Here is a 13,030-nt window from a genome sequence, read left to right on the forward strand (position 1 = left end):
TTCTTACTGAGTGATAGGTCATAATGGAAAATATTAAGGTGCCACTATGGTCTGCAGAATGACTTTGTTGTGGAGGATGCTACCATAGTAGCCGACTCATCAAATATGCAAGAACATAAAAATTAGCTACTATAACTATCTGGTAATTTTGGACATTTGGTGTGTTTTTGATATCAATTTCTTTTTGTCTAAAAAATTTGGCCTTAGAATTTGCTTTTTGGTTGGGGCTAAAGTGACAAGGATGCAGCAATAATGGGATAGGTGCTAAAGTTTGTCTAGCAATATTTTTTTCTATTTTTACAGATTAGGAATAATAATAATAATAATAATAATGGGTCAAAATGACCAATGACCAGTGTGAAATTCTGTGTGGGATGCTTTCAATTTACAACATGTAATTGGGCTGCACTTGTTGTAATTGGGACAAATTTCATGGAGCATCTGATACTGGTCATTGCACCTTCAGGGACCATTATGGCCATTTCATTTTTTGCCCATTGAAGTTCTCTTGCTTTACAACCACAAGCCCCGTTGAAAGGAAGAGCATTATCTGGACCCTGAAACACATGGATTTTTTATGAAGCTTTGATATGAGTATATACATTTCACAAATTCTTGGAGACTGTACAATTTAGTATATTTAAAAGATTTTCTCTCTTGATTCCCTGATTCCTGTAACGTTCCTGTTTTGTGTGCTCTCCACAATGGCCTTTGTTGGTGTGCATTGGAAAAAAATAACACACCTCACTGTATTGCAATCTATTACGATATGCCAAAACACAGGGTGGGCAAAACCCAAACTCACTTTACATCATTCTTAGGGTTAATATTGCATTACATCTTTGTCCCATTTTGGCTTTTGTACAGCCTGTCTACTGAGCACCTGCACAATGACTGACTATGACGGCTCCATAACTTATCTAACTGGGTTACACGCTGCTATCAGCTGTGCCGTCCTGAGTCCCCATTATGTTTCCCACAAGTTATAGCTCGATGTTCAGCCTTACTGGGCTAATTATATCAACCTTACTATAGTTCTTTTAAGTCAGCATTCCTATTTTGTTTTTTGATACATAATGCAGTTGGCAGCAACCAGTTTCTAGGCTTGTAAAATGACCATCACTACCAAATACACATTGCCCTATATAGAATTCCCAAAATACCTACATTCCATCAAAGATAAATCATCTAATAATTGTTAGAGCCTGAAATGTTTAAATTGAATCAGATATTAGCTACAGTGCCGACTGCTGCTTCCATTTCAGTCTTAGGAGAGGCTGTAAAGCAGTACTGAGCAGGAAATGTATTGTATGCAGAATAGTAATGTTTCTATTGCTTGCTTTCACCATGTGTGCATGTTGTTTCTGCAAACCCAAGAACAAGAATGTAAAAAGCAATGTAATATATATGTTGCAGATTACCAGTCCTTGGGTGGCTGCATGGGTTTACTTTATTCAAGCCTTTCCCCTTTATTCTCTCCTTCACCCGATGATCTTGCCAGTGGCTTGCTTCCTGGCCTAGGGTGTCATTGTTCCTTTACTATGGGAAAGCAGTGTTGACACCTTAGGCAGGAAATGCGTTGGAAACAGAAAACGAACTCGATCCATATCTGCATAACATTGGGGGACTGCAGACTATAGAGGTGTGTAGAATACATAGGAACATTCAAGTTCTTTGGATATTCGGCAAGATATTCAGGTATTTGCTGGAACTTATGGAACAGATAAAACAAAACACCTATAACTGTTTTTACTGGCACCTTATGTACAGCTTTGCAGAGGCATTACTGTGACAAGGCAGAGAACCGCATTCAGTACCCACCAACCCCCCCCCTCCCCAAATAACTCACTCCAAATTTTTGGGTAAATGGTCCAAAGGCCTTTTATTACAAACATAAATACCTTTAAATAACTTTAAACCATAACAAATTATCTTAACACAAAATTATCCAGTAACACTATACCATAAAACATCATCCTTGGTTACCGGTCCTCGAAGACCCACCCCCATTTTCGACTACCCTTCTTCGGGGTAGCAAAAAAAAATCCTACCTGCTCCCCTCGATCCTGCCGCGTTCTCAGCGATCCCTGGTTGGCTTCTTCATCACATCCCCGATCTGATCGATGTGATGCTTTAAGCATCGGTACGCTGGGGAGGAAAGGCTTGGCGGAAAATTTAAAAGCAGATTACATTGTAATAACAAAGTTATAAAAAATAAATCCAAATAATAAATATTAAATACAAAAGTTTATTCTAATGTTGTACCCTTGTTTGGACAAATTGTAAAACATTTTTTATTAAAATTATTAAATTCCTAATTTTTTATAATTATTATTTATAATTATTTATTATATTTTAATTCATGATTTGTGTTTCAAACTTCATACCCGGGAGTTATTCTTAAAAATTACAGCCCTAAAATATTAAACAACAAATTTCCACGCAAAACAATGTACCGCTTTTGACATAAAAATACTGATTGTGATATTGGTCTGTGTTAATTTAATTTTAATATATTGAATATATGATTTTAAATATGATGGCAGTTTCATCAGTCCTGAGGAAGCCTAGTTGGTGGAATGTGTTGACTACTGTGTGAGATTGGGGGTACAGTCCATGGTTTTTGATAAAATTAGACTATTTTCATTCTGTGTTCTATATCTAGTACATTTCAAGTCTTTAGAGTTTTGTGTTTTTGGTATTATAAGAGCAGGAATAGTTATCAAGATAAGTTGATAGAACAGAAAGTTTTATCTGACCGGCAAACATTGGTCAGATGATAGGGAGGAGACACCATGGTAGGCCTGGGAAGGGGTAGGCTGGATAAAGATGTCCCGTCTGCTCTAATTTGGAGAATGTGGTAGAAAGGTTGATTTTATTGTTTGTTTCATTTTTATGCAATTTTTATTTTATTCATTTTTATTTATACAAGATATTTGTAAGCTGGGTGTGGTTACAAAATGGAGGCCAATTAATGGTATGGTGTGTCCATTTGTCAGGTTATTTGTTGGTTGTCCAAGGGTTGCTTCATTCCCTGGATACTCCCTAACCTTCCCCAGGCAACACACAATTAAACACCTATTAAAATCATTACATTTTCTTTGTTCACTTTTATGTATTGAATTGGTATTGGTTGGTAAAAAAGTGATGTTGTGGCTTATTTAAAATCCATGCTGTGTAGTTCGAGCCATTATTTGGGAAGTAAATTGGTTGGGATGGAATTGTGTCATGTGTTTCTTATATAAGGTGTTTAAATCACCATTTGCCTTGGGTGTCCCTAGAAGTCTCATTAGCTTTGAGTTGTGTTTGTTGAAAAATAATAAAATGTATAGAGGTTTCATGGATGTGCACCAAGATTAATTAGAGCATCATGTCTAATTACTTTTACACAACATTACCTTAGCACAGCAAGTCCCTATTATGTTCTGCACGACTTATTACTTGCTGCTCACCTCTGCCATATGACTGCAGGTGCAAATACTATATTGTTTAGCAATTCAGCATTAGTTCCTCATAACTCTGGAGCTGGATTGTGTCTATTACATAGATCCCTGGGGTGCAAAAGACAAATAGGCAATATAGTCTGCATCCAAAGCAGAATTCCCTTCTGGCTGCTTTCTTGTTTTTTCTCTAAAATGCAGTGCCTAAATGTGACTTTTGTAAAGTTTGTTGCATTATTATTATTGGAAATGTTCTATGACTTGGTTTACCCATTGAATAGGACAACTGAAAATAGAAGAGACATAAAGAATAAGTGTACTTATAAATAAAGTTTAGACATGCATTGGAATGTAAATGGAACTCCCTATCTGGTGGCCATTGGACAGATGTACTCACCAGGTCTCTCTGCATCTTCCTTCTGATCTTTCGAGTAGTAAGCTACCTAATGAGGAGATTGGTCTACTTCTTAATACAACAACAGGAACAAGGTCTACTCTTAAACCAAAATTTGACTTGGTACATGGCTCTCTGGCCTGCTGCTCCAAACATGGGGGCTCAATGGTAAGTATATCGATCTATATCCTACACCATTTCACAACAGGTGCTGGTGGTAGGGCAATACTTTAAAAGTACACATATCCTTTAATCAAGTGAACTGCTTGTAAGAATTGAACTAATAAAGGAGTCATCTGGACCCATTTTGCCTGTTTCATTCCATAATCAGTGTTCTGTTCCTGTGATTGAGTCCCTCACCCATCTCTCCTGACCATCTTTAGTGATTGGGCCACTAGATTGGACACTTTTCCTTCTTTACGAATATGATATAAAACTCATGCACCACAACCATTAAGTAAAATGAAATCTATTGGCTGTTCATATAGGGGGACATGTGATCCAGAAGTTCATTAAGCATGTGTCAAATAAAATAGTCCAATAGTTGGAGAAGTCATTAATATGCTGTACCAGAAAAATGTAATTTCCATTTAGCCCCAGAGCGTTATGCAAAGCAATGTGAGGACATGCATATGCATATATTTAAGAACAACAGCACGTTCTCAGGGTTTCTAATCCTTTTTTAATATGGTGGACCCTTGAAAAAACTTTCAGGTCCTCAGGGAGCCCCTGCTATATTTACTATAACCATAGATCACAGTACATGTTCATGTACTGTTTGGTGTTCAGTAGGAAGAATGTCAACCTTACAGCCAAAAAGATCATTGGTGTCAGTGGTAACTGACCTGGGAGGTGCAAATTGCTCAACCTCTGGATTACCTCTGGAGGAACCCTATGGTTCCACAGAATCCTGGTTGAGAAACACTATTCTAGGCAAATGTAAACTCTTCACATTAGTCTTGAAGAGCTTTTACAAATCAGGCCCCATGTCCAAGTCTGTGGGTTTCAGTGTTGGTTTAGTGTGATTCTATTCATTTTATCAATAAACAATGAAGTGTGCAACTGAAATCTTTCTGTGCAGGTTTCTTTTCCTGAGTTGCTTATCATTGCACATGCACAGACTTTCAAAACTTTGCTAGATATCTCCAGGAGTTGAGCAACCCAGGACCCTCATAAGGTCCCCTAAACTATCTGGAAGCCTTCCAAACCGGAACCCAAAGCACTGAAGTAAAGGAATGTCAATACTAACGCTACTATTAAATAATTCAGGGTTTATTCCAGTGCTGTCACACCTAAAGATTTTGACCACTATGAATCTTTAAGACCAATGCCAATACCTAGTTCCACTTCCTATCATTTTTGGAAGTCAAACCCAGAACTCCAGTGTTACAAGGCAAAAGTAGTCACAGCTAAGCCCTTATTATGTACAATGGATGGTACATCATATATAAATAACAAGTAGAAACACTGTGATTTGTGACAACCCATCAGACCTTTTTTTAATTACCAAAATAACATCTGCTGGGGCAAAATCCTTTTTTTTTCCAGACTTTAAATCAGCTGCTTATTTCTAAGTAAAGTCTTTGTTCATCGAATTCCTAGAACACCATTTGTCATATGCTTGGCCTGGGACAGTTTTCTTGTTTTGTTTTCTGTAACACGTGTGTATGATGTATGAGGTTCTACACTTGCAGAAAGAGTGATTTTAGAGCCTTCATAATAGATCTAACTAGGTCACTGGCCAATGTGCTTATCCCCTTAGCATAATATATTATGGTGTTACCCAAAAATGCATTAGTGTTTGTATTTTTGCCTTGCTAATGAGTTTACATGAAGGTTTTACATGGTTGGTCAGCAAATAAATTCTTCATTATTCTAATATTGCCAACAGTGCCTTTATAAGCTATTGGATCATCAGGTGTACGTAGTTTTTTCACAGATGGCTTCTACTTTTTGGTTTCATTTTTGTTAAATAAATATTGTATGAATGAATTAATTTAAAACTTGCCTCAGATCAGATTATTTTATTTATTAATATGCTCAGATACGGAAACAACTGTAGAACTGAGAGGGTGTTCATTTTTTTATGTATATATATATATTCACTAATACTGTATATGAAAGATCTAACCTAACTGCACACAATATGGAATTGTTGACACCAAGGCGGGAAAACTCCTGGATGTTGCGGTTCACTCTGCTACTGAGTCACATTACCATGCAAACCCAATTTTTCTTTTACAAGCAATTAAACAATCATTGATTTTCCTTTCTCTGCATAGACTGAGAGGTTTTCAGTAAACACAGAAGGCCTGTTAATGTCCTTTAAACAAACAGACAAAGTGAAGAATCTACAAACCTCATTTGTGTGGAATTCACTATAGTTTACTGATACAATTGTTTTCTTTGCAGGGATAAATCTATTTTTTTTCTACAGATACCGTTATTGCTATTTAAAATGTATCAATTACATTTCTGCTTCCTCTTGTCAGATCAATATATGTTGAAATTTGATTGGTTGAGCCACCATGTTCTTTCGCTTTAGCAGCCAGTTTGTTGTCTCTGAATCCAACCAGTGTTATTGTACATGTTCATGTTGTAGCTCAGTTTCAGCAGGATGAGTTTGTTGTGGCATATATGTGGCTTAAAGGGGAACTAAACTCCTCTTTTTCCTGGTACTTTCTCCAATGTCACCCAACCTAGGCACGAGATCGGGTGATGTAGGATGGAAAAAAACTTGCCGATCTCTGCGCATGCCCGATGCATACCTCAGATACTCAGGCATGCGCAGAAGGAGCACCCAAGAGCCTCCCGGGATGCGTGATCGAGAATGAATGGGCCTAAGCCAAACTGCAAACCTTTTTGGCCACTAGGCCATTTCAGGGGTAGGCAGGAGCATACTAGGCCGGACTCTCTCTTGAGTCCCGTCCTAATCGCTTGGCTCTGCCCTCACCAGGAATGACCAGGAAGGAAGAGAAATCCCTGTCCTCCGCAATGCATATGGAGGAGAGGGAATGTTCCCTATTTAGTAGGGGGCAGTAAATAAGGAAGGGAGCCATAGCACGGAGGCTCAAGAGCTGCATGCGGCTCTGAAGCTCTGGTGGCTACGGTAGTTTGTTCGGGCTCCGACGTGGGTTGCCGGCTTGGATTAGGCTGGATCAGGCAGGGGCTGTTAGGCCAGGACAAACTACCGTCTAGGCTGTATCTGGCCTAAAGGCCAGAGTTTGCCGATCTCTTACCTAAGTGATCGAGAATTTGGGGCTGTGCTGCACCCTTTTTTTTTTTAAGTGTGTTGCACTTAGAAGAAAACAAACAACAGAATTTTTACTTTACATAAAAGGGTTGTCTGTAAAGTGATATTTTTGAGTTTAGTTACACTTTAATTTCTTACTGCTATTGCATTTTGTATTTAGATGTCTGTGCACTCTCCCTGCTAGTTCTAGAAACAATGGGTCCCGGACTTCACTTGGGAAAGTTTTTTATTCCTGCTCAGTGTATTTTAGAGTTGCTGAGCAAATATTTCACTATATATGAGTATCTCAGCTTAGGTGCTTCTGTAATTGTGATTTCTATTCCAATTCTGATTGAATATACAACTGTCTGTTTCTTGATGATTTGTTTTCCACCAGCCCTAACATTTTGCCTGTTTCTAGATGTTCCTTTCAGCCTAGCCACTCTGACCTTTTGCCTGTTTGACACCGAACTTGGCTAGTAATTTGGAATTGCTGCTTGGGGGCAACCTGCAGGGACCTATGGGAAACTCCTGGTGCTTCGAACCTGCACCAGGGCCATCTTTGGATATACATTTTTCTGGTGACAAAGAGGACCCACTGGACCCACTGGACCCACTGGACTAGTGGCCCTCAGAAATTAGCTTTATGTTGTTCCTAAGAAGATATCAAGTTGCTTTAAGGCACAGCCCTAGCAGACTTTTCTGAGGGCCAGGAGGACATACATTGGACTGGTTGGAATATTCTCAAACAAATAGCCATAGCAAATAACAATAGACATAGTAAAGGAACATAAAGTGTAGGAATACATTTTCCTAGCTAGAAATAAAAAGATGAGACAAGGTTCAGATATCTCTGTATATTCATAGCTTTTGCTGTACTACCGCATTGTGTTTAAGGTTCCAGAAAACAGCACTACAGTAATAACCTTATAATAAAACTTCATTTTTTTTCCTTTAGGCAGATGGTGACATCACTTCCTGGATGCGGAGATTACAGGTCATTAAATCTGGTGTGTGCATGTAAAAATAGCTCTTTAATAACTCTGTCCATTTCTTTAAATACAGCATCTGCTCTAACCTGATTAAAATAAGATTTGTGATCTGTTTTAGAAGCCGGGGACTTTGGTTACAGCCGTTCCGCTGGGTAATACGTTCCCTTCTGCTTAGACTTGAAACAAAAGAAAGGTAAATACTGTCTGGGAAAACAAGGGTCATTCCTGCAGAAAAATAAAAGAAGAATTCATGGTTTGCATTGCTGTTATTTGCATGTTTGAACATGCAAACTGATCCCCTCGCTGTATTTTATTCTAAATGTGCAGAAGGTAACATTTTTCCTAATTGCAATGAATTTGCTCTTTTTGACTATCTCCGGTGTGCTTTTGTACAGTTTACCAAACTGTCTTACTTTGAGTTCTTGACAGTAATTAGTAGATGATTCAGATTTTTAAAACGGAACTCTAAGATTACAAAAATTGCTTGAATAAGGCAATAAAGCGGCACGTGCATTCCTATTTAAATATTGGTATGCTTTATCAATTTTTTCTAGATCTGTGTAATTTGCAGCATGAAACTTTGCTTCTTTGCAGGAGTTGCCTGTAAAAAAGACCCATCCCTCCCTGCACTCTCTTTTAATATAGGTTGTCTGGTCTTGTATCCGCCCCCTCCTGTAGTTTTTTGCAGTCAGTCTGTAATGGGTGGAGCTTCTGGGTCCCACCTGCAACTTTGTTCTCTGCATAAGTTATAGGTAGAACAGTGATTGTATCAATGCAAGGTAATATTTGAGTTTGCAGAGGCAAATTGGGTTATTACCCCTTGTGGCTAAAGAGAGAAATTTATTTAAAATATTTTATTTTATTTTTTTGCCCAGACTTTAGCTTTAAAGCTCATATTACGTGCAGTCTAGGATGATCGACTTTATCGGGTTCATGTTGCCGACAAATGTTTGAGGTGGCTTCCAACTCACGTAGCATACAATCCTGTTTCATGATTGGTGCCAGGGTCTTCTGGGGTTTCATCTAGTTGTAAGGTTTCAATGTAAGGTTGCCAAAATTTGGGAATGAGCCTTTGCCTGTGGTACAGTATGATCATCTGTTGCATTGGATGTGTTTGCTCTTTATTGCAAGATAAATCTGTGCCTGGAGAAAACATTGAGGATATCGAGCCCATGAACATGTTCAGGTATCAGAAGTTCATCCCTTGTAAAGCCACCAGGCATGCCTACATTATATTATTTCAAGTCAAATCCATGAAAAATGAAAGGATCTTGATGGCTCATGACAACGACAGGGAGAAAAAGGAATTCCCATTTTATACAAAACATGGGAAAGGGTTTAACTACTATCAAGTAGGTATTACTGTCTGCATTTCCTGTTCTGATGTCAACCACTCTCCTTATTTCTTGTCCTTTTTCCATGGAAAGTCATAAAGACAACAAGCATCAACAGGCAGCAATAAAAATTTACAGAAGTATTCACTTCTTGCAAGACTACAAATTATAGTTCCCAAGCCCAATGGTTGTGCTCATCTCAGGCCATGGTGAATGAATAATCAACATCAGAGGACCACTGTACACATGTCAGATTTTCACCTGAAATGAGCACAACTGTTCATCAGGGGAGAATATTCGGCCATCAATCCGCCATGACTCCAAGAGCCAAGTCAGGCTGATGAACAACCAACTAGGAATGACCACTTAGCATTTCTATGGAGGAGAGCACAGCAGGGTGTCACTTGTTCATCCTCCCCTTCTGTTCCCCAATAAAGAGAACAGAGCTGTGTTTACAGCACTTACTTATTGATCTGGCACTGGAAACAGTCATGGAAGATTGACGTCTGTACGAGACTTTAGATTCACTCATCTCTTTAGCCCTGGTCACCCTTGTCACAAGACAGTAACCAACAGTGGGCCTTTGTGCAGAACTGACTTGTGGCCATCCCTACCAAACTGACTTGAGGCTCCTGTGGGGGCTCATGTGGTCCCAGGTCCCAGGGTTTTCACTTTCCTATGTCCAATGGCTGAAGGTAAAAAATTGTTCAATGAGAGGCAACTGGTCCGGTGGCACCTACCTAAGATGGGAAATTTGTTCACTTTCTAGTGATCTCCTCTCATTTCTTGTTGCATCTCCAGGAGAATAAATGAAAAAAAATCTTCCCAGGAAGAGCAAGTCCACAAAAAATTACCTGAGGGGGTTTTACTGGTATGCTGAAGTCATGCCCAAATTGTATTTTTACCATGGGCACCTAATAGCTGGCACCATAGTAGAGGATTCACCCCAAAAACAACCAAAATGACTTACTGGACCATTTGACCATTCTCTGGTATTCTATATTTCTATACATTGGCTGTAGGCAGGAAATGGTTTGTCCGTGTTACCTCTATTTATGTTTAACACAAAAGGTTTGGTTGACCCATCCATGTATGCTATGTAACACCTGCCTGCAAAAAAACTTTCTCCAACAGTCAAACTGTGCTCGCACATCCAGATGTCATCTAATGCTTATGCCCATCCCAAGGTTTGACGGAAGGTGCTCCCACGTGACACAAGATAAAAAAAAAACCTTCTCCTAGGGCAGCACAGGGGGAGACCTCACTTATTGCCAAGTTAATCATTTTAATGTTCAGATTTGAATCCCTCCCCGTGCATTAAGCTCTTTAGACAGCTGCAGAGCCTCGACTGCTCCGCTATTTTTGGAAGGTTGTTTCTGTACCTTCGCAATGAGAACATCACAGCTACACAAAACTCTTTTCCTTCCAGATAAATGAATTTTGGGTTTTACTGAAGTTATTTTTGCTTTCTTTTCTTTAGACAAACCATTATTTATCGTAGTCCTTGGGAATCATGGAGATCCTCTATTCTACGGGTCCTTAGAGAAAGGAGCAGTGACATATTGATTTTCTGCCTGCACTGGCTACTAATGTAAAGGGTCACTAATACACTGACCACCAATGCAATGACTCAATGGACCACTTCTACACTGACCAACAATGCAAGGGGTCATTGGTACTGTGATCATTAATGTAGGGGTGATTTCTACACTGTTCACTAATGAAAGGGGTCACTTCTACATTAATCACCCATGAATTTAGTCTGTGCTTCACTAATCACCAATGTAAGGGGCCATTGTAACACTAACCACCAATGTAAAGGGTAACTACATCGTACTCTTGTAAAGGGTCGCTCTTAAAAGGACCACCAATGTAAAAAGCCACTTCTACACTGATCATCAGTTTAAGCAAAGACTTATATGTTGATCACCATTGTAGAGGTCCAGTTCTGCAATGTCCACCAATGTGAGATCTTTACAGCACTGAATACCAATGTAAGATGCCACTTCTATGTAGTTCCCAAATGTAAGGGCTCACTTCTACACTAACCATCAAAGTAAAGGGTCACTGATACACTGACCATAAATGTAAATGACCACTAATATACTGACCACCAGTGTAAGAAATCCCTTCCACACTGATCACCAATGTATGGGATCATTTTTACACCAACTAATAACATAAGCAGGGGTGTAATCGTAAAAAAAGAAGAGGGGCACAGGAAATGTGCCCGCCTCACGACATCCCTGCCTATGTGTCACTCAAAGGGGAGAAAAATCCCCAGGAGTGACGTCATGAAACCAGAACTGGGCCATTCTCCCATCTCAGGTCTGATGGGAGAGTGGGCGGGTTGTGTTCAGAGAGACAACCCACCCACCGCCCTGAGCATGCAAATCCGGGAGACATGGTCCATGGCTCTGGCGGACCAGCCAGAGCCGCAGACCACCAAAGAATTCTTTGTAAAAAAGTGAGGGCACGGCGTTACTACAGGGGCTGATATATGTTGATACATGTTGTTAAAGCGTAACTTGTTATGGTCACCACTATTTTTCTTCCTTCTTCTTCTCCTTGTTGTATTCTTGGCCATCTTGGCCGGGTTGGGATGAGGTCACCCGTGCACAGGCGCAGGGGAAGCTAAGATACACATGTGAAGCTTAGTGATTTTGACAGATAAAACGAGCGATCAGGTGGCCAAGAATGCCTTTTGCAGAATAGACATTGCCTGTCCCTTTTTGCAATAATACCTTGCCTGGTTGCAAACTTTTAAAGAGGAACTTAAGTTCCACAGCCAATACCTTCACAGAGACTAGGACTTACATGATTATGTTGGCATTATGTTGGTATATGGGTCGTATACCCTTGCATTCTGCATGAACTAAGATGGTGCCATCCTTGTGAAGAGAAAAGCACTGTCAGGGGGAGTACTGTGGTCTCTGCAAAGTTAATAAATACCTGAAAGTGATACATTTATCATTCCTTACCATACAAATGGATAACATATATAAACATTGGATGGTAGGTCCACCATGAAGGGAACCTGTCAGTGCAGCTGCTTCCTATCACAGAATGCTGTAGGCAGTGCTGCACCCTTTTAAAGACTATAAAGCTGTCAAGCATCCTAAGTAATACATGATATCACTTTAGGTACAGTCCATGATAAATGAGCAGATTTCGATAATTTTTCCCTTGCCTATTAAGCACTTGCTGCTGGAATTTAGTTCTACATAAAAGCAGAGGGCTATGGTTTCAGAGCTTGTAAAGACAGCAATATAATCACTCCAATTAATCGGCTTACATGCAGTATGTACTCCCTGGAAAATCCTTTCTGAATATCAAAATGAATTGCCTATTCTTCAGAACAATGGGCCTTTATTGCCGTGGCCTGTGTGGGATATTTGTTCGAAGGATCCTAAAGCATTTCTGTCCAGCAGAACAGAGACAGCAGTGTAGTGTGTTAACCGCTTATTAATTTGTGGCATAACAAAAAGCATATTGCTTTTATCTTAGGTGAACACTTCCGGAAAGTTTCACTAAGCCTTTTTCTATCTAAACTGATGACATGATACCTGCACAAAAGGTGACAGGTGCTCTTAAATTACCAAGGATAGTTTACCTGTACAAAGGGAATCTGTTCAATG

At 39.5% G+C, this 13,030-nt stretch overlaps 1 long non-coding RNA gene across 4 annotated transcripts in view; it reads left to right on the plus strand.

Annotated features, from left to right (window-relative positions):
* Positions 1-13,030, plus strand: part of LOC140327641 (uncharacterized) — a 38,293-nt gene that overhangs the window by 3,992 nt on the left and 21,271 nt on the right. For 2 of the 4 annotated variants that reach the window (XR_011920053.1, XR_011920054.1), the window contains exons 2-3: positions 8,025-8,076; positions 8,159-8,251. This is a non-coding gene — a long non-coding RNA (uncharacterized lncRNA). The remainder of the gene's footprint in view (positions 1-8,024; positions 8,077-8,158; positions 8,252-13,030) is intronic. The other 2 variants (XR_011920051.1, XR_011920052.1) reach the window with 1 other exon arrangement.

This window comes from Pyxicephalus adspersus, chromosome 3 (genome assembly GCF_032062135.1).
Source record: "Pyxicephalus adspersus chromosome 3, UCB_Pads_2.0, whole genome shotgun sequence".
Lineage (NCBI taxonomy): Eukaryota > Metazoa > Chordata > Amphibia > Anura > Pyxicephalidae > Pyxicephalus > Pyxicephalus adspersus.